This window comes from Symphalangus syndactylus, chromosome 18 (assembly GCF_028878055.3).
Source record: "Symphalangus syndactylus isolate Jambi chromosome 18, NHGRI_mSymSyn1-v2.1_pri, whole genome shotgun sequence".
Lineage (NCBI taxonomy): Eukaryota > Metazoa > Chordata > Mammalia > Primates > Hylobatidae > Symphalangus > Symphalangus syndactylus.
Genome location: NC_072440.2, coordinates 94,527,382 through 94,548,757, shown reverse-complemented (window position 1 = coordinate 94,548,757; position 21,376 = coordinate 94,527,382). Strand labels below are relative to the sequence as shown.

The following is a 21,376-nucleotide window of genomic DNA, read 5'->3' as shown; positions in this document are numbered from 1 at the left end:
CTCACTGCAACCTCTGCCTTCCAGGTTCATGCAATTCACATGCCTCAGCCACCTGAGTAGCAGGGATTACAGGTGTGTGCCACCATGCCTGGCTAATTTTTAGTATTTTTAGTAGAGATGGGATTTTCCCATGTTGGTCAGGCTAGTCATGAACTCCTGGCCTCAAGTGATCCACCCATCTCGGCCTCCCAGAGTGCTGGGATTACAGGTGTGAGCCACCATACTCAGCCTCAATTGTATTTCTGTACACCTCTAAATAAATGGAAATACATTCCATGTTCATGAATCAGAAGACATAAGATGACAATACTTCCCAAACTGATCTACAGGTTAAATGTAATTCCCATTAATTCCAGCTGGTTTCTTTGCTGATTCTAAAATTCATATGGAAATTTCAGGAACACAATATTAGGAAGAATCTTGAAAGCATTTGAATGACTCACCCTTCCTGATTTTAAGTATACAAAACTACAGTAATGAATGTGTTGTACTGATATAAAGGTAGACATATAGGTCAATATAGATCAATGGCATAGAATTGAGAGTTCAGAAAAAAAGCCTTCACATTTATGGTCAGTTGATTTTAAACCAGAGTGACAAGACAATTCAATGGGAAAATGAAACAGTCTTTGAACCAACTGTCTCTGGATCTATTGGATATCTCTGTAAAAAAGAATGAGATTTGATTCCTACTTCACATCATATTTAAGAAGTAACTTAAAATGGATCAAATACCTAAATGTAAGAGCTAAAGCCATAAAACTCTTAGACGAAAACATAGACATAAATCTTTGTGACTTTGGATTAGGCAAGGATTTCTTAAATATACCCAAAGCATAGGCAACAAAAGAAAATAAACTGGACTTCATCAAAACTAAAAACTTGTTTGAAATGACACCATCAAGAAAGTGAAAAGACAGCTTACAGAATGGGAGAAAATATTTGCAAATCATAAATGTGATAAGGGACTTGTATCTTGGAGGGATGTATATAAAGAACTCGTAACTCAATTATAAAAAGACAACTTTAAAATGGGCAAAATAGCTCAACAGGCATTTCTCCAAAGAAGAAATACAAATGGCCAATAAGCACATTTAAAAATTTTCAGTACTATTAGTCATCAGGAAAATGCAAATCAAAACCACAAGACACCCAATAGAATGTCCACAATCAAAAAGATAATAACTAGTATTGATGAGGATGTGGAGAAATTGAAATTCTCATAACAAGATGGTAGGAATGTAAAATGGGGCAGCCACTTTGGAAAAAGTCTGGTAGTTCTTCAAATGCTTAAATGTAGAGTTACCATATGATCCAGCAATTCCTCTCCCAGGTATATACCCACGAGAAATGAAAACATATCCACATAAAAACCTGTGCACAAGTGTTCATAGCAGCTTTATTCATAATAGTCAAAAAGTGGAAATAATCCTAGTTCCAGAATGAGGAAGGGGAAAAACTAATGTGTATTAGCTATTGTGTGCTAAGCATTCAACTAGATTCTTTACAAACCTTGTATCATCTCAACAACTCTTTAAGGACTGTATTGCAATGTTTTGAATATTCAGAGAGAAAAAAGTCGTTGCTAAAACATTTTCCAAGGTTCTGCTTGTTCTGATTTGTTCAGTCGTGGCTATGGTAGTTTAGGACCATCTAGACCAGGTAAATAAAATATCTAGAGGCATTCTTGAGATCGTATGAGATGAAAATAACCAAATTAGTTGAGAGTGGCCAGTCTGAGTTCATTTTGCTATATAGCTCAGGGGTCCCCAACCCCTGGGCTGTAGACAGGTACCAGTCCATCACCTGTCAGGAACCGGCCTGCACAGGAGGTGTTGAGCGACATGCAAGCGAGAATTACCCCCTGAGCTCTGCCTCCTGTCAGATCAGCGGTGGCATTAGATTCTCATAGGAGCACGAACCCTATTGTGAACTACCAAGGATCTAGTTTGCGCACTCCTACTGAGAATCTAATGCCTGATGATATAAGGTGGAATAGCTTCATCCCACAGCCATCTCTCCTGCATCGTCCGTGGAAAAATTGTTTTCCACGAAAGTGGTCGTTGGTGCCAGAAAGGTTGGGGACTGCTGATACAGCTAATACAGGCCTAAGTGTAAAATTATACTTCCTCCTCCTCAAGGATTTCTCTGTTTTCATTGTCCAGATTATACCAATTCTTTTTAAAGCATTCCATGTTCTTGTTCCTTGATGTGGTCATGTTATCACTTGTATATCAAATCTTATAAAACGTAAGTTGCTGCTTAAGTATTTGCTCATCACTTCATTGTCTTATTGAGGATGCCTTGCTTCCCTTTGAAATACTCTGCCAAAGATCTGCCTCCAGCTACTAGGATCCTGTAATTGGTTTCTTTCTGATGGCTGCATACTAAGGCCCTGCTCTGGCCTAACTACTTTGGGCTTTGTGTAATCGATCTTAAGTCCTTGGCGATTTTTCTTTTAGATTTTTTTCCGTATAAAATCTCTGTCTGGCCACGCGTGGTGGCTCATGCCTGTAATCCCAGCACTCTGGGAGGCTGAGGTGGGTGGATTGCTTGAGGCCAGGAGTTCAAGACCAGCCTGGCCAACATGGTGAAACCCCATCTCTACTAAAAATACAAAAATCAGTGGGGCCTGGTGGCGCACACCTGTAATCCCAGCTACTCGGGAGGCTGAGGCAGAAGAATCACTTGAACCTGGGAGGCAGAGGTTGCAGTGAGCTGAGATAGTGCCACTGCACTTCACTCCAGGATGGGTGAAAAAGTGTCTCAAAAAAATTAAAATTTAAATTAAAAAAATATACAATCTCCATCTTCTAGATTTTATAAATGAGAACTCTCCTTTTTCCTTTTGGGTAGCATGGCTTGAGCCATCTTTTCAGGCATACCTAGCTTCAGATTCTTTTCTGCTAACAGATTTTCTCTGTGACCCTGGAGACATTTTCTAACTTTTCTGAGACTCATTTATTCAAATGTTTATGTAACAGGCATTGGGCTGGGCCCTGGAGATACGGTGATCAATGATATATAAGGTTTTGGTATCTGTGAAGTCACTGCCACCATTGACACATTCTAGGGACTCAGTAAATGGTAGCTGTGTCCGATACCATCATTTGGAAAGAGCACTATCAGATTTTGGATTCAAACTGAATGCAGCCAAGCACTGCCTTTTGGTAAAAATGTGGACACAGTAACGCTAGTAGGGGGCAGTGTGAGGGTGGGAGATGTGTTTTCAGAAGAAGGAAACTCTAGATTAGCATCACACAAGGGATCCTAACGTGGCATTTGAGCTGCTGGAAAAAAATATGCTTGCTTAAATATAATTTGGTAACTAATATTCATCTAATCACCTACCACATTTTTTGAGCACCCACTTTGAGCAAGGTTCTTAGGCTTTTCTATGTATAACAGCCAGCTGGAGGCCCAGTGAGTTTAAAATTTTTCCAGGTCACCCAACTAGAAAAGGTTAAAGCTGGGACTAGAACTCAGATCTCCTAATTCATGAGTGAAAACAATTCTCTATTTATGTTTCCACACATCATTCAGTTCTTGACTCAAATATCACCTCAGAGAGTCCTAATCTTTTTATCTCCTGACATTATAAATGTTGAGTTTAGGATTTTTTTCATTGTTTCCCAAACTAGAATGTAGACTTGATGAGGGCAAGGACTAAGTCTTTTCTGTTCACAGAATTCCAGAACAGTGTTTGACACAGTAACTACTAGATGCATGAATGACAATTCTCCACAACCCCCCACCCATGGAGCCTGTACCAGCAGTGGCCGCACTTAACCTTGCAGAATCTGGTCTTAGTACTTCAGCATGGCCCCAACTTGTCTCTTCAGCTTCATGCATTCATAGTCATGAACCTTGGCTCTAGCCACCTAAGACCATTTGTTATTCCCTGCACGGATGTCTCTGCCTGAAATGCTTGCTGCTTCCTTATTGGCTAGATACACCTCATCTGTTAAGGATCAGCTCACATGTCATAACTTTATAATCCCAAGCAGAATTATTTGCTCTATACGTGTCCCCAAAGAAATTAGCCATACATTCATCAGAGTATCACATTCATTCATTCATTCCACAAATATTAGCTGATGCTTACCGTGTAGAAGGCACAATATTCCTTATTTAAAAATGCCTCTATCTCTCCCTCAGGTAAGACTAAGATCTCTGAGCACAGGAATCAAATCTTATTTCTGTTCACTTCCCCCAGATACCTACCCAGGGTTTGACTCTTCTGCCTCACCAACTCTTACCCATCAAGACTCAGTGTAAACGTGGTCTTCTCTAAGGAAGTCTTCTGTTGCTTCTCTGGATCGCTGCTAGTCCCCATCCACTCCTAAAATAGTACCTGTGTATAGTTTTGTGTTGGGTTACGTTTTTTGTTTCCCACACTAGACTATGAACATCCTCAGGGCAGAGAAACCATATTGTACTTCTGAATTTATAGCACCCAGCAGAGGGATTGGCGCAGAAAGTGTCCAGTGAGGCCGGGCGTAGGGGCTCACACCAGCACTTTGGGAGGCCGAGACGGGCGGATTGCCTGAGGTCAGGAGTTCGAGACCTGGCCAACATGGTGAAATCCCATCTCTACAAAAAATACAAAAATTAGCCGGGCATGGTGGTGGGTACCTGTAATCCCAGCTACTTGGGAGGCTGAGACAAGAGAATCACTTGAACCCAGGAGGCGGAGGTTGCAGTGAGCTGAGACCGTGCCATTGCACTCTAGCCTGGGCAAGAAGAGCGAAACTCCATCTCAACAAAAGAAAAAAGAAAGTGTTCAGTGAATGGGTGCTGATTGACTGGTGGTGATTTCAGGGTCTTAGTTCTAAATTTCTCTGTGGAGAGAGACCAAATCTAATTGGGTGGATTAGCTTGATACCTAGTCGCCTTTAGCCACTTCAAGATGCCCTGCCAAGATGCTTGCTTTCTGAAGGTGAAGAGTCTAAATCAACTGCTGTTCCTGTTCTGCCGGTAGCACTTAGGGTAAAACAGCTTGGATAGTATTACTGAAGGCAGCCTCCTTTCATCTATATATTAACGTGGCAATGTTTATCACCTTCTTAGCCAAGCAAAGCTTTTATCAGGCTCAGCTAACAGCTTGCATTAGCCTCTTTCAGGAACTTGCCACATTGCCTATAAACTGACATGCTGCAGAGTCAGCCCCAGCAATAGTCCAAAACAGTGGGACTCTTTTTGATGATTTCAAAATGGATAGTTTAGTTAGCCCCAGGCCAGATAAATTCACTAAGTTGCCTGTTTGGCAATGGAGGGGAGAGTTACCAGCAAAGTAGGCTGACCCTTCTGTGGGCAGAATGAGTATTTTGCTAATGTTTAGAAGAATTCCTTTTGTAAGCATCAAAGAACTTTAATAAGGATTAAGTGTCTGAGCTTCCTTAGCATTATTCTGTTCCAAGACCCAAAAAGGAAAATAACCTCCCAAAATGGTAAAAACTGCTTGTATATTTAGAATTCTCTAATCAAAGACCTAATGAAAAGATTCTATAGTGTTTGCGTCATCATAAGTTAAATCTTCATCTGCCACCCAGCTGATGCCTGCCTTTCTGTGAGTGAAATCAGAAACGGCTATTCTTTAATAAATGCTTTGAATCGGAAAGTCAGAAAGTGATTTATGAAACACCCAGGTGAAGGGAGACTGCAAGTCCCTTTGCCTTTTAGTTTTCAAGCAATACTGGTTGCAGTAACTGCTCTGATGTAATTATTGCTAACATTTACATTTTTATTAAACCGAAAATGCTAACTGTGAATGCCAGATGCCAGAAGCCTTATTTTACGTAATTGTCCAAACGCAGACGTCTCTAGGCCAGGCGCTGTGAAGGCCCCACAACTTCACAGCTGGGATAATTCTATGGGAGGTGTCAAAGGACTGGGTACAACCAGGTCTACATCTTCTGAAACAAACTGAAGGATGTTTTCTTAAACCTGAGAGGCACTGGTCTGAGGAAGTGTCTTGGTTCTGATAGAGACTAGCTACACTGGGCAAACCTCCCTTGGCTTCACTTACTTCTGTCTTCACTCTCCATCACATTTGAGGATACATATCAATATATATGAAACATATATCAATATATAAATTTAGCATTTCTGATGTCTTTAAAATGTGTTCCATTATAATCTGTATAATTTTTTGAGAAGGGAATTGTCTACATATGAAGAAAAAAGAGACAAAGCTCATTGGGCACTAATGAATGTAAGTGAGCTTATACAGTTTCAAAAGTCTGTTATGCAAAGCATTAGTGAATCTTGGGGAAAAGATAAATGACATATATTAAATGTTTATGTGCCACACATCTAATTCTTAAAATTCCTCATCTATGCCCCACAAAAACTGAGAGGGCCGAGTGCAGTGGCTCACGCCTGTAATCTCAGGACTTTGGGAAGCTGAGGCGGGTGGATCACTTGAGGTCAGGAGTTCGAGACCAGCCTGGCCAAAATGGTAAAACCCCGTCTCTACTAAAAATACAAAAATTTGCTGGGTGTGGTGGCAGGTGACTGTAATCCCAGCTACTCGGGAGGCTGAGGCAGGAGAATCACTTGAACCTGGGAGGTGGAAGTTGCAGTGAGCCAAGATCATGCCACAGCACTCCAGCCTGGGTGACACAACGAGACTCAGTCTCAAAAAAGAAAAAGAAATACCGAGAGGCAGGCACTGTTATCCCCTATTTGCATCTGAGGCTAAGAGAAGTTAAGGAACTTATCCAAGGTCAACATCTAGTAAACAGCAGGACCAAGATTTTAACTCAGAGCTACTCTAACTCCAAAGCTCCGTCTGTCGTTTTCTCCCGACTCTTTGTTTCTTTGGAAACAGTTAAGGCTTTTTCTGTGAACCCCACATCTCTCTGAGTCTGTGGCACTTTTAAAGAACCCATTTATCAGAGAGATGCAATAAACTCTACTGATATGATTTCTAGAAAACTGACTACTAAATAAGAGTAGTTCAGAGTCCCAGAAAAGCTGTCTTGTGAACAATCAGGAAATTATCACAGAATTTATTTTAATTTTCAGAATTAAAAAAAATAACTATTAGGTCAGGCGCGGTGGCTCACACCTGTAATCCCACCACTTTGGGAGGCTGAGGCAGGCGGATCACCTGAGGTTGGGAGTTCAAGACCAGCCTGACCAACATGGAGAAACCCAGTCTTTGCTAAAAATACAAAAAATTAGCTGGGCATGGTGGCACATGCCTTTAATCCCAGCTACTCGGGAGGCTGAGGCAGGAGAAGCGCTTGAACCCGGGAGGCAGAGGTTGCGGTGAGCCGAAATCGCGCCATTGCACTCCAGCCTGGGCAACAAGAGCGAAACTCCATCTCAAAAATAAATAAATGTATAAATAAATTAATTAAATAACTATTAAAGTCAACATTGTAGAAGGCTGGGGGGTTTTCATATGAAAACTCCCAAAATGAAGATGAGGGGGACAGGCAGAATTCCAGTCATTTCATTACCCTCCAAAGCTCTAACCACAGGGATGAGTCCTCTGCAAGTTCTTAGTGGTGCATGAGTTAAGAGTGTCTCCTTTTTAGTGTTCATGTCTTAGTTGAATCACCTTTGCATAGTATCTGCAATGAGCCAGGCCCTGTGCTGATCATGTTAAGTACATTTTATCTTCTCTTGAAAGCAGTCCAGGGAAGGAAAGCAACATGCCTGAGGTCACACTTAGTACACAAATCTCCCAGTTACCTTTGGAGGTAGCATTGCTACTCCAAAGTAACATCTTTCTTGCAGGAACTGCTAAACAGCCTTCCAGTTGATCTTCCTGCTTCAAAATGCTCGTGCCTTTCTGTTGTGCACATATCAGCAAGATTAATCTATTGAAAACGCAAATCACATACTAACCACCCCCTGTGTAAAAGCGTCCCATGGCTTCTCATCACCCTCTGTGAATCCCAGCCTCCCCAGCAGCTGTGGTTACCTGTCTCCCTCACCTCACCTTCCGTTGCTTCCCCTTGCTCCCTTGGACCTTGGCACATGGCTTGCTTTCTTTCCTTAAACACACCAAGCTCACTCTACACTCTGGCTCTTGCCCTTGCTGCCCACTCTGTGTGGACTTCCCACAGACCTCTGGATGGTAAGCTGTTTATCACCACCCAGGTCTCAGCTTCTTGGCTAGTACTTTTGTGAGCACATTAGCTAAGTAGCCACCTCCCACTCCTACCACCACTCCTTCACACTTGCCTCTCACCCTGTATTATTTTCTTTACAACTTATTAGATTTTTTTCTTTGTCTCCTATCACTAGAGTAACAGCACAAGAGAATAAACTTTGCTTTACTCTTTGTTATATTCCGAGAGCTTTGAACAGTGCCTAACATGTAGTATGCATTTAATACATACTTGTTCAATGAATAAATAAAGTTAGCCTTTCAACCCAAATCTATCTAAAGACAAAGCCCACACTTTGACTACAAACATGCTGCAATTTTTTATTGAATTCTTAAGATGGATTCAGTCCTGGGATAGGCATACTGCCGAGTACACAGGAAAACATCTGCTCCCTCCCTTCAAGATGTTTATAACTTAGTTGTGATGCCAGACTCATTTATTCTTGAGATAACGAATACAGTAAGTGCTGAGTGAAGAGAAATGTATCAGAAGGCACCAGAATGTAGAAGAGAGTGGTCAGTGAAGATCCAGGTGGTCCTTATAGGGCCTCCTAGAGCTGAGAAACTTGATAGGAGCCTTTTATGATGGATGCCAGTTAGGGGGAGGGTAAGACTGTCAGGTCTTGGATGAGACTTAGAGAATCAGTGAGTTTATCCAGGAAAGAGTCATTGATGACATGTGTTTTAGGGCATTCCAGAGAGGGACATTTGCTAGATACTTTTTTCTGGAAAAAAGCCTCACTCTTTACTTACAAATATAGTTTTATGAGAAAACAACGCGGGCAAGAGAAGAGGAAAGGAGGAGAGAAAAAGCAAGGCAGTGAGGTTTCTTCTTTTTCACTCTGGCCGTGGTTGTGGTAGGGGCAAGATGGATCGAGACTGGCACACAGTGAGTGCCAGATAATTATTGGCCCACTTACTTTTGAAGGTCTCCTCTGTGGGACTTGCCTGGAATTCCATGCTTTCTCCAGAAATAAATGGCCAACTGTGGGACTTAGGAGGCTACCTCTTTAGGGCCAGCAGTAAGGCAAAGCTGCTGTGCGGCATAATCTGCCCAAGTGATTGGACTGCATAGACCCTTGGTCATTGGAAGAGACTGCACCATCCCAGAGTTTCTCAGAGGGCCACAGCTGACCATCATGAGGATTGCTCCTATCATGGCTCCCAGTGAAGGATAGAGCAAGGAGACCCCTGAGAACCAAATTTCCAGCCAGTGAAGATGACTTACTATGCTCAGAATTAACATTCATCCATCCACCCCCCATCCATCCATTCAGGAAGCAAATACTCTAGGCCAAGAATCTTGCAAACTGTAGGAGCTATCATAAGGGTTAGATAGTTTCATTTCCTTGAGGAACTCATGGTCTACTCATAAAGAAAACCATACGCCGTTAGTTTCTTAACTCTACCCATGTTTCCAGGGCAGAGTTGAATAAAAGATTCATCACATACCCAGGCTTGGCCACAAAACCACACCACACCAAACCAAAACACTCCATGAAGGGAAAGACTAATTAACCTTCCCACCCCCAACCCCTCAAGCCCTTCCCAGAAAGGTGATAATGAAAGATTTGGTCTCTACTGATCCACAACGGGATTTGCATTTTAAAGTTTGACAGCTCTTTATAGGCCTTTTGATCTCTTTTCTGCCGTCTACCCACCCCAGCCTTGCTGCCTCGTCCCAAACACCCCTCAGTTCTCTACCCTGTACAAGCTATAAGCTTCAGAAATGATGGTCCCAGGTCCAGAGGCCTCTAGGATATGTGCCCTGGTGTAATGTGCTCCTAGCCGTATAGCTCCTGTTTATTGAATACCAACTGTATATCAAATACTTTTCTTCCTAACCCACACAATCACCCTGCAAGGTTCATATTATTTACCTTTTTTTAAGTGAGGAGGAAAATGAGGCTTGGAGGTTAAATAACCTGCTCCAAATCACTAATAAAAAGTAGGAGCGACAGAACTAAAACCTAGGTCTGTGCACCGTCAAACCTATAACCTTTTCATTAAGCCACGCTGACTCCAATAGACAATACTGGTTATTGAAGGCTATCGTAACTAAGATCGTTCTTGGAAAAGGTAATCCTACATTCCAGTTTTCTTGCAGGTGTTATTCTGGAAATAGCCCAATAAACGTCACAGTTTGATTTACTTGAGGACAGACTTGCAGCTGTCTTTTCTTTTAGAGCTCTTCTTGAGCTCTGACTTTTTCTTCTCTTTCTACTCATCTTTCACACAGACTACTACAGCCCGACAGCTGCATGTCTTGGTTTGGGACCGTCATCTGCAGCCTCCTGGGCTCTGTGGAACAGTCTCGCCAACCCAGAGAAAGCCTATTGGAAACAAACTCAGAGTCTCAGATACTTACATTTTTGGAGCTGGAGGGAACCCAGAAAGCCATCTAAAACTGAGTTTCAGAGAATGACTAGTGCAAAATAACTGGTATCAGATTTACTAAAATACCACAGCTTTGCTATGTTAAAGTAAAAGAAGGAAACAAGTCACATTAACGAATATTTCAATGTGCCGGGTGCTTTATCTCATTTAATCTTCACTACAACCCAGTGAGGTAAAATTATTACTATCCTTATGCTCCAGATGAGCCCTGACTCAGACAAATAACTGACTCTACAGTGATAGCTGGCAAGACCAGGACCTCAGGTAACGGCAGAGAGCACACACGCTCTCCCACACCGTGCGGTGGGCGTGAAAAGGCGCACAACCAGTATGTTGACTGGTGACTGACTGGCTTATGAAATTTGCTCCTGCACCGAAGAGCAAATCATTTTGCACTCTTAATGAGGCCATGCCTGTAACCTAAATTCATCTGGCATTCACAACCTGAGTCATACTTTGACCAAGAGGGCCCCTGAAAAATGGGGGCTACAGCCTGTGACTACAGCCTCTCCTAAAACGTTCTGAGTGTGTGTTACCAGTTAGAAGATTCTGCAAGTTCCTTTCCTCCTTGGAAAGTCCATCCCCCACCCTCAAAGTGGGGGCCTTAGAAGTGCCAAATTGGGAGCCATAAGAAAGCCGCTGCTGGCTGCTAAGTTGTCCTGTCGAGGTTGAGAGATCAGGTTCAAAGCTCCAGCCGCAGTCTCCCTGCCCCCTTTCCCCACCCCACCTCCTGTCCAGAGAGGGAATGGTCCTTCCCATCCCCCACTATCATTTCTTGTAAAAACTTCTGGATTGTGCTCAGCTGGGGGTCATACGGGGAGCTCAAGGCATCCTTTCTGCTCTCTGCAGATCGACCCCAACCTCAGAGAGGAAGCTCTGGGGAAAGTTTCTAGGAAGAATGGCTACAGATGCAGAAATCTTCCCTCCTTAGCACCCAGCATAGATTTTGGTGTGGATTGGGCTGCTCCTAAGAAAGCTGTTTTCTCAGTGACTCTCTGTCAACCATGCAGCTGGGGTTCCAGCATTCAAAACAACAGGGGTGGGAGGTAATGCTGGACCTGTGGCTTCAAATCTTACCCAGCAAGCACTGGCCAATCGTTCTTTATGGTACAACTCACAATCCATTTCTATTGTAGCATTTTTCTTGACTATCTGTTCATACTAACCTCATTCTTCTCAGAAAGGATATATATCCACATATAACTATCGTGAGACCAGACTGTTCCCGAATGGCATTTGAGTTGTGCCTTGGGGGACACCTTGACCTCCTACCTAAGGAAACTTTTCTGCATCCTGATATTCCCCATTCTGGAGCATATAGTTTACCTGCTAATGACAGTTACTAAAGATCCTTACCTGGCATAATTTTGCTAGCATGCCAGTTGGGGAGCAAGCACTCCTATTAGGAAACACTCATCTTCATTATTAATCCCTTCTGTAGCTCAGCCTTTTTATATCTAGATCTCTAAAGCTTCCCATGTCTATAGATCCTATATCTATAGAACTATATATCCTAGACCTATAGATCTAGACCTATATCTCCATATCTTCTCACCAGTAAAATTTATGTGGGCACATACACCATTTTTGTTGCATGCCTGAAGCTCATTCCTGATCTCTCTCATGCTGACTTCTGTTCTAGACAGTGAGCTCCCTGGCACAGGGACCTTGTCTGGTTCCCTGTATGCCTCCAGCACATAATGGGGTTTCTGCTCCTGTGAAGAAGCTAGGTACCCTCTGCCGCAGTAAGAATGGCACCGAGTGATTGCACAACTCAAATTGAGCTCCAAGGTTGCACTCAGGGCAGAAATGAGAGAGGGTAGGACGATGAGTTTGACCAGCATTGAAAAGGGAAACACCTTGGGAAGGAACAGCCTGTACTGGATCAGGTGCCAGGTAAGTAATCCTGGGGATTATAAACCTCTAAAGCAACTGCTCTCAAATTTAGCCTTCCTAGAACTCATCTAAAGAGTCTGTTATAAAAACAAATTACTGGGTTCCACCCCCCTGGATTCGGATTCAGTGGTCTTCGGACCACTCTTACAGAAACTCTGCTGTAGATGGGAGAGAGATGTACAGGGCTGCAGAAGAAAAGGAGAGAAGAAAATAGTGGTGTTTTTTTGAGTATAGACTCACTCACCACACGCAGTCAGGATAACAAACTCTCTCCCCATCTGTGCCCCTCTCTGTCATTCTTTCTTCCTCCTTTTAATACTGTAGTGATAAAAAGCTTTTGAAAGTATAAAAAGCTTTTGATCACTGTCCAGAGTGATCAAATATAAGCCTGTGGCAAATTTTTTCTTTTTCTTTTTTTTTTTGGAGGTGGGGAATCAGTACTCCTGGCAGAGGCCTGTCACTTTGTATGCAGGAAGGGCCATTTAACAAGTAACTTAGGTGGTAACTGAAGAAAGTACAAACCTACAAAGTCCTCCTTGTTCTGCCTCCACAGGGGAAATGGCTGACCCACCTAGGAGCCCACGGCATGAGCTGTTTTTTTCCCAAGCTCTGCATTTCAGGTGCTTCCTGCTCAGTGCTTCTCTTCAAAGAACATACAAGGACAGGAGGTACCATGGCTACCTGTAGCTGTGGATTATGGAAAGCCCACTGAGGCTGGCCTCTCAAGGCCCAAAGATGACCATCTGCACCCAGCATTTCCAAACACAGTTTCCCAGACTGGGATCAAATGAGCTATAAGACAATTGCTTGAAGAACTCTGGACAAGGATGTCTGGGCCTCACCCCAGTGACTCTTGGCTCATGAGATCTGAGACAAACTCAGGAATCTGTACCAGGTAATAATGATGGGCAATTGGATTTATAAGCCAAATCCAATTGGAGGACAACAGCATCACAGAATCTGTTTGGGTCCTCCAGGTGGCCGAGGTCAAAATCCCCATCCTACATCTGGGTAAAAGGCCTCCAGGCCTTTTTCCTACAATCCTATATGTCAAGACCCAGTTCTGATGCCATTTTTTTCCAGGAAGTTTTTCAGGGTCTACCAAGTGAAATTATTTCTCCCTTCTTTCTCCTCCTACAGCATATTTTCAGTGTCTTTATAATACTTTATAGCATCACCCCTCTCATATAACATTTATCCAACACCATTGTGCAATAGAAATATAATACCAACCGATTCCTCAAGGATCTAGAACTAGAAATACCATTTGACCCAGCCATCCCATTACTGGGTATATACCCAAAGGATTATAAATCATGCTGCTATAAAGACACATGCACACGTATGTTTATTGTGGCACTATTCACAATAGCGAAGACTTGGAACCAACCCAAATGTCCATCAGTGATAGACTGGATTAAGAAAATGTGGCACACATACACCATGGAATACTAGGCAGCCATTTAAAAAAAAAAAAGGATGAGTTCATGTCCTTTGTAGGGACATGGATGAAGCTGGAAACCATCATTCTCAGCAAACTATCGCAGGGACAAAAAAACCAAACACTGCATGTTCTAACTCATAGGTGGGAATTCAACAACGAGAATACTTGGACACAGGAAGGGGAACATAACACACCGGGGCCTGTCGTGGGGTCGGGGAAAGGGGGAGGGATAGCATTAGGAGATATACCTAATGTAAATGATGAGTTAATGGGTGCAGCACACCAACATGGCACATGTATACATATGTAACAAACCTGCAGGTTGTGCACACGTACCGTAGAACTTAAAGTATAATAATAAAAAAAAAGAAATATAATGCCAACCATATATCTTTACTTTTCTGTTAGCCACACTTTAAAAAAATAAAAATAAACAGGTGAAATTAATTTCATAGTGTATTTGATTTAACACAATATTTCAAAATGTTATTTCAACATGTAATCAATACAAAAATCATGAGTGAGATATTTTATGTTTTTGTTTCTTTGTTTTGTTTTGTTGTCTTCCTTTTTATTTCTTTTGAAATTTTTTCTTTTTATGTAGTTTTAAAATCTTTTTTATGATATTTTACATTTTTTATCTCTACTAAGTATTTGAAATCTAGTGTGTATTATACACTTGGATCACATCGCAGCCTTGAGACTTCATTTCACCTGTTAAATCACCACACGTGGCCAGTGGATGCCATGTGGGAGAGCACAGTACTGGCTTTTGAGGTCACGTCTGTGACTTTTGCCTCTGGATCCTCAGACTGAGCACAGTCCCTTCCAAAGAGTCTCCATTGGTGTTCTTGTATGGCTAGCTATTTTAAAGCTCAGGATCTTCAGAGATAAGAGTAGGGAAGAGATACAACAGTTTTAAGGAGGGTGAAGCTGGCTGGGCATGGTGGCTCATGCCTGTAATCCCAGTATTTTGGGAGGCTGAGGAGGATGGATCACCTGAGGTCAGGAGTTAGAGACCAGCCTGCCCAACGTGGTGAAACCCTGTCTCTATTAAAAATACAAAAATTAGCCGGGCAGTGGTGGCACGTGCCTGTAGTCCCAACTACTCAGGAGGCTAAGACAAAAGAACTGCTTGAACCTAGGAGATGGAGGTTGCAGTGAGCCGAGACCATGCCACTGCACTACAGCCTGGGTGACAGAGCAAGACTCTGTCTCAAAATAATAATAATAATCATAATAAAATGGAGGGCGAAGCCATCCAGAGCAAGCTTCTTGTGAGAGGAGTTGAGTGGGAAGATGTTCAGCACAGGACACTGCGGGGAGCAGAAAATGCCAATCAGGCCAAAGAGGCAGGTGCCTGCTACCTCCTCCATCCTGCATGGCAGGACTGGATGCTGTAGACACAGGTAATGGTGGCTCTGAGCCACATGTTCTGCCTGCTCTATGCAGGTTGCCTTGAGCCACCTGGAGAATACTGGCTGCCAAAGGATTTGATTACGATGTAATGTGATCACTTAAATCTCTAAAAAACAGCTGCAGCCAGAATGTATTTTCAGCAAAGATGTCTTCTGAAAACAAGTTGCGCCAGTTCACACTCTGGCCAAGGCTTCCCAAGAGAGTTCATTGATTGGCTTACGTCATCATTCAACCATAATTTGTTCAATTAGGAAAAAGGACTATCACTTTCGCCAGTACAGAATTGCCTCCAAGGTAGTGCCCACAGATGTAAGGTTCTCCGAGGTAGCTTTTCGGGAAACAGATATCTCCTGAGAAAACCTGAGTTTCAGCCTTGTTTCCTAGATCCTCTGAGGTCAAATAATCAGCATACAGAGCAGCAAGTACTAGAGTTTGGAACTACCCAAGCTGGTTGTCACCAGCAGTGTAATGCTTTCCACCTCAACACCTAAGGAGGATCAAACCCTGGGTTGGACCATATCCATTCCCAGATGAGGCCCCAGGATATGGTGGCAAGAGCCCAGCCTTTGCAGAGGAACACTCTGTTTCCCAAATGCCAGCCCACCAATTCATTTGAAACGTTCCGTATGCTAGAACTCTTAAGTTGGTTTATGCAAGGCATTGCAGCAACCAGTTAAGGCATTTGGACCACCAGCGTGTGACCTGCAGCAAGTTATCTTATCTCTTTAAGGCTCAGGTTATTCCACTGTAAACATGGGTAGTGTCAGTCCCTACCTCCTCGTGCTGTCCGTTAAGCTGTGAGATAAAGTACTAATCAAAATGCATGGAAAGTACTCCACGTAAGTTCATAACTATTTCATAACTATAAGTTCATAACATAAAACAGGATAATTTAAATCAGAAAAGTGAGTTTAAAAAAGTAGAGAAAGAAAGATTCTCAAGCAAGTGGGTGCTTAATACACACACACAGAGCCAGTGCTGGGCAGCTGAGGGTGATCAGCAGAAGGGCAGGTCCTCCTTCCTGTCCCTGCTTCTAGTCTAATTGAGGGGACTTTCCCATAGGAGGAAATCCTGTGTTGGGCTTTGCAGCACCAACTGTAAGCACAACAGAGGCCATCAAGACCACAAAGTGGTGACTGCTGGGAGTCAGAGTAGATTAGAAAAAACAATTAGGATTTGGAAAGGCAGTGGGATGGCACCACTCACCCTAGGCAGAAAACATACACCAGCCGAGGCACCACAGTGGGATGGGCAGCCTGTCTTCCAAGGAGATGGAGAAGGCAAAGTCCAGACTGGAGGAAAGGGAAAGGTGGAGAAGGACCAGGAAGCTTTAGTGACAAGATGAATAACAAACTTATCAATGAGAAAACAGGCCAAGGAGTCATCAGCAGGCGCAGTCCCTACAGCATGAGAACAAAATGCTAAGCTCCATGAGGTATGTATTGTAGGGGAGGAAGGAGAGGAGAAGGGAGGGGAGGGGAGTGAGGACATTGTCTCTGATCCGTTTGTCTGTCCTTAGCACAGACACTGCTAGTGTTGCCCAGCTCTGCAAGGAATACGCTTCTGGAGAGCCTATCACAAATGCTCTCACAAGTTATTGAAAGGGCCGTGTAGCCCCCAAAAAGTCTTCATTTTTAAGAATGCCCCAGAAAGGCGAGTTAAGACACTTACCCTCTCTCTGCTTGGCTTTCTTACTTGTATCCACCAAGCCTAGTCTTCCTATAAGAAATCATTAGATTTTATCTTTAGAACATTTTGAGCTATGAGAAGAAAGAACATTGTGTCCATACGTACAGGCACAGTCATTATCACAGGATTCCATTTCCTCTGTTCTGTTTGAATCCATCTCCTGGCAACAGCTGTCCAGCTCCCTAAAGCCAGCAGCAGCTGCAATAATGAGCCAACCATTTATCTGAGTGTGTGGATGACAGCCACAGCTCCATGTGCAGCTGTTCTTTAAAATCCACTGTCTTGTCCCTCGCTCGGGTCTAGACAACAAAGAGAGCCCTTCATTAAACTCCTCTGTTTCAAGTTTTAGGGAACCCCCTATGCCTTTTACCAGTGGTATGGTCTTTTAATTCTGCCACTTGCTGGTAGTTTTACCATAAGCAAGCACAAAAAACCTCCCTCTTTGAACTATGGTTTTCTGAACTCTCCAGAGATAATAACCATTACCCAACTCATGAGACTGTTGTGATGCTCCAAAGATGTAATCGATATGATAATCTTTTACAAACTGTATGACAGCATTCTTGTATTATTAATTATTAAGGTCCTTGTTTCTACGTTTAAAGTGAAAAAATTGCTAGAAAATATAGGACACTACAGTAAGCTTCTGTGGGCATCCAGATAATTGGTCACTGAGAACTGGAGGAGGCAGAGTGTTTCTGGAGAAGACAGTTAGCCCTGGCTTAGAGGGAGTGGTAGAATCTGAGAGGTCAAGGGAGAGGAAGGGACAGTTGAGTGAGGGACACAAGCCAGGCAAAGGCCAAGAAAAGAAAATGTGGTCTATGGACAGTGTAGCACTATCCTGGAATCAGGCAAAGAATGGGCCTGGGGACCAGGAAGACATAAAGTTGGAAGGGTTGGGATAGGCCAGACCAGAAATAGTCTTAAATGGCAGGCAGAGAATTTATCAGGAGAGATTTTAGTAGTATGAAAAGTCAAGGAGTTATAAAAGTCTAGCGATCATCTGGTCCTGCTCCCTGTATCTGTGGTTTTATCTCTGTTTAACAATCTAGACAAAGTGGCCAGCCCTGGGGGTGCTGTTGGCATCCTGCCACCCAGCTCAGTGCTCTTGTATCCTGGGAGGTCTTTGTTCTGTCCAAGTCATCAGTTCTTCACTTCCCTGTATATTAAGAAAAGAGACTATTAAAACCGCTGTTGCAAAATTATTACAGTGAAAGAGATCTTACCTAACCAACTCAACTCCATCTTGCTTCTAATCTCCAAGCTGTCCTTGTTCATTCCTGGACATAGGCCAAACTAACTTTGGGAGGAACTTAGTTTATAGTTTAACTTTGAAACAAAGACAATACTAGCCCTTTCCTGAAACAAATCCCTTTTTTTTTTTTTTTTGAGATGGAGTCTCGCTCTGTCGCCCAGGCTGGAGTGCACTGGCACAATCTCAGCTCACTGCAAGCTCCGCCTCCCGGGTTCACGCCATTCTCCTGCCTCAGCCTCTCCAAGTAGCTGGAACTACAGGCGCCTGCCACCACGCCCGGCTAATTTTTTTTTTTTTTGTATTTTTAGTAGAGACGGGGTTTCACCGTGGTCTCGATCTCCTGACCTCGTGATCCGCCCGCCTCGGCCTCCCAAAGTGCTGGGATTACAAGCGTGAGCCACCGCGCCCGGCACAAATCCCTTTCTTGACTGGGGACTAGACTGCCTTTGTAGCACCAACCAGTTACCAAAAGATTCGAAATTATGGTTTAGGAGTCATGCAGCTGGAGGCTACAAGATTCCAACCCTCCCCAAATTGGTCCTGGGAATAACATCGCTATTGTAAGACCTAACATTAGTACTTGAGATATTTTGTAGACCCTGCACTTGATGGATCAGCTGGGACCACCCAGATTGATAAACTGGCTCATCTGATCTGTGGCCCCTACCCAGGAACTGACTCAGCGCAAGAGGACAGCTTCGACTCCCTCTGACTTCATCTCCCACCCAACCAATCAGCACTCCTGACTCACTGGCCCCTACCCACCAAATTATCCTTAACAACTCTGATCCCTGAATTCTGAGGAGACTGATTTGAGTGATAATAAAACTCTGGTCTCCTGCACTGCTGGTTCTGCGTGCATTACTCTTTCTCTATTGCAATTCCCCTGTCTTGATAAATGGACTCTGTCTAGGCAGTGGGCAAGGTGAACCCTTGGGTAGTTACACTACCAGGCCCCAGCTCTGACTTTACCAAGTCAGAATCTCCAAGAGAGGAGCCTAGGAATCCTTTTTTTTTTTTTTTTTTTTGAGATGGAGTCTTGCTCTGTTGCCCAGGCTGGAGTGCAGTGGCAATATCTCGGCTCACTGCAACCTCCACCTCTTGGGTTCAAGCAATTCTCTGCCTCAGCCTCCTGAGTAGCTGGGATTATAGGCGCCCGCCACCCCACCTGGATAATTTTTGTATTTTTAGTAGAAACGGGATTTCACCATCTTGGCTAGGCTGGTCTTGAACTCCTGACCTCGTGATCCACACGCCTTGGCCTCCCAAAGCTCTGGAATTACAGCCGTGAGCCACTGCACCCGGCGGAACCCTCTTTTTAAAAATATGCTTTCCCTCTCCCCAGGTGATTCTTGATAGCAGAGAAGTGTGGGAATGCTGTGAATCTGAACTCTATGATTCCCTACAGCAAGAGGCTTATCCATGGGCTTCATACCTGCTGGAGATGGAGGGTAACCACTCAGTCCACAAGGGGCTGAACATAGTTCTTCAACTGCTCAGTAGCTACACTTCTGGGATGGAAAAGACTGGAACCTTTTTTCACGAAACAACATTTCCTCTCTTTCATCTTTCTTGTTGTCCTCCTCTGAGTCTCTTCTCCACTTCTTTCTACTCTTCGCAAATGAAACACGGAACTCCAACAAGGTCTCAGCAAACCTTATATCCTACCTGTCAATGTCCCAGTCATCTTTACAGGAGCACTTCCCCCTTAAGCTCCTCCCTCCCTCCTTTCCTTCCTGCCTTTTTTTTTTTTAATATTTAAATAAGTGTACTACCCATATGCTTTGATTCAACTTGAGAGTGCCTGTGATTCCTGAATCTTTTTCATTTGCACATGGACCTAATCAGGCCAGCCTTGCCCATTCACTGGTTTTAAAATTCTAATTTTTCAGTCAGTAATCTTTTTTAATTTAGAAAACACTGACAACTGTCAAGACGATAGCAACAACTGAGTACTGACAATGTCTGAGGGTAATAGATGACATTTCTTTATGTATATTGATCTTTACAACAATCCTGTAAAGTAGCTGTTGTTATTATCCCTTTATTTCAAGTAGAGGAACTGAGACATTAAGAATATACCTGCTTATAATCACTTAGTTAAGCAAGCAGAGAAGTCAAGGTTGGAGCCTAGGAACTCTGGCTCCTAACCACTAGAAGAAAGTAAGATGAATGAAGAAAAAATTACTCTCAATTTCTGTTACCAGAAGTAACCACTCTTAACACTTAGTCATATTTCTATGAGAAAGAATTTTCAGTTGGATCAAAGTATTAATTTTATACAGCCTACTTAAAAGCCTTAATATTAAATTAAACTTTCTATATTAAATGTTATTCATAAATAATGATTTCTTTATCAACTATATAATATTTCATCATATGAATAGGAAATAATTTATGCAATTACCTCTTTGCTATTAGATATTTAAGTTGTTTCTAATTTTTTACTGTAAGACTATGGTGAATATATTTATCCTAAATATTTGACTGTAACTTTGTTTAGTTCTATAAAGTCCTTGTGTCAAAAGTACTTTTGAATCTAAGATGAATTTTGGACTTTAAGGTACTTTAAAAATTGAACCAATTGATTCTCCCACAAGCAATGTGTGGGAAGGACCACTTCCTCATCCTCTTGCCAACTTTGCCAATTTGGGAGGTGAAAAATGGCCTTGCCTTGTCATTTCCATTTACATGTCTTTGATTACTACCAAGGTGAACATTTTCTTCTATGTTTATGAGCCACTTGTATTTCTTTTTCTGTGAGCTGTTTATTTATGCCCTTGTTCGTTTTCCCAAAGGCAAGCTTGTGTTTTTCTTACCTATGTGAGTTCTTCATAGCAATAATGTTTTGCCTGTCATGTTTGACTATCCCATATCAAAAAACTGAAAAATATTTCCCCAATTTCTTCTTTGCCTTATATCTGCTTTTTAGGTGTCAGTTAACTGGCAAGTATGGAAATCTGAATTGAAAACGCTCAAAAGCAGAGGCTAAAATTTGTGAAAATAAGCAGGCTCATTATGCAGACAACCATTTTTAGCATTCACTTTAATAACAGGACTTTTGTCATCACTGAAGAAAAATGAAGAAGTAACGTTGCACTTTTCTCCTTCTCAGGCTGGTAAGAACAGGGGAGAATCCTTGGAGAACAAA

The 21,376-nt window shown here is 42.7% G+C and overlaps 1 long non-coding RNA gene across 1 annotated transcript in view; it reads right to left on the bottom strand.

Moving 5' to 3' along the window:
- LOC129468521 (uncharacterized) overlaps positions 1–17,090 on the bottom strand; it is a 35,972-nt gene extending 18,882 nt beyond the window's left edge. Inside the window, exon 1 of the long non-coding RNA XR_008652690.1 lies at positions 16,953–17,090. This is a non-coding gene — a long non-coding RNA (uncharacterized lncRNA). The remainder of the gene's footprint in view (positions 1–16,952) is intronic.
- Between the last annotated feature and the right edge of the window lie 4,286 nt (positions 17,091–21,376).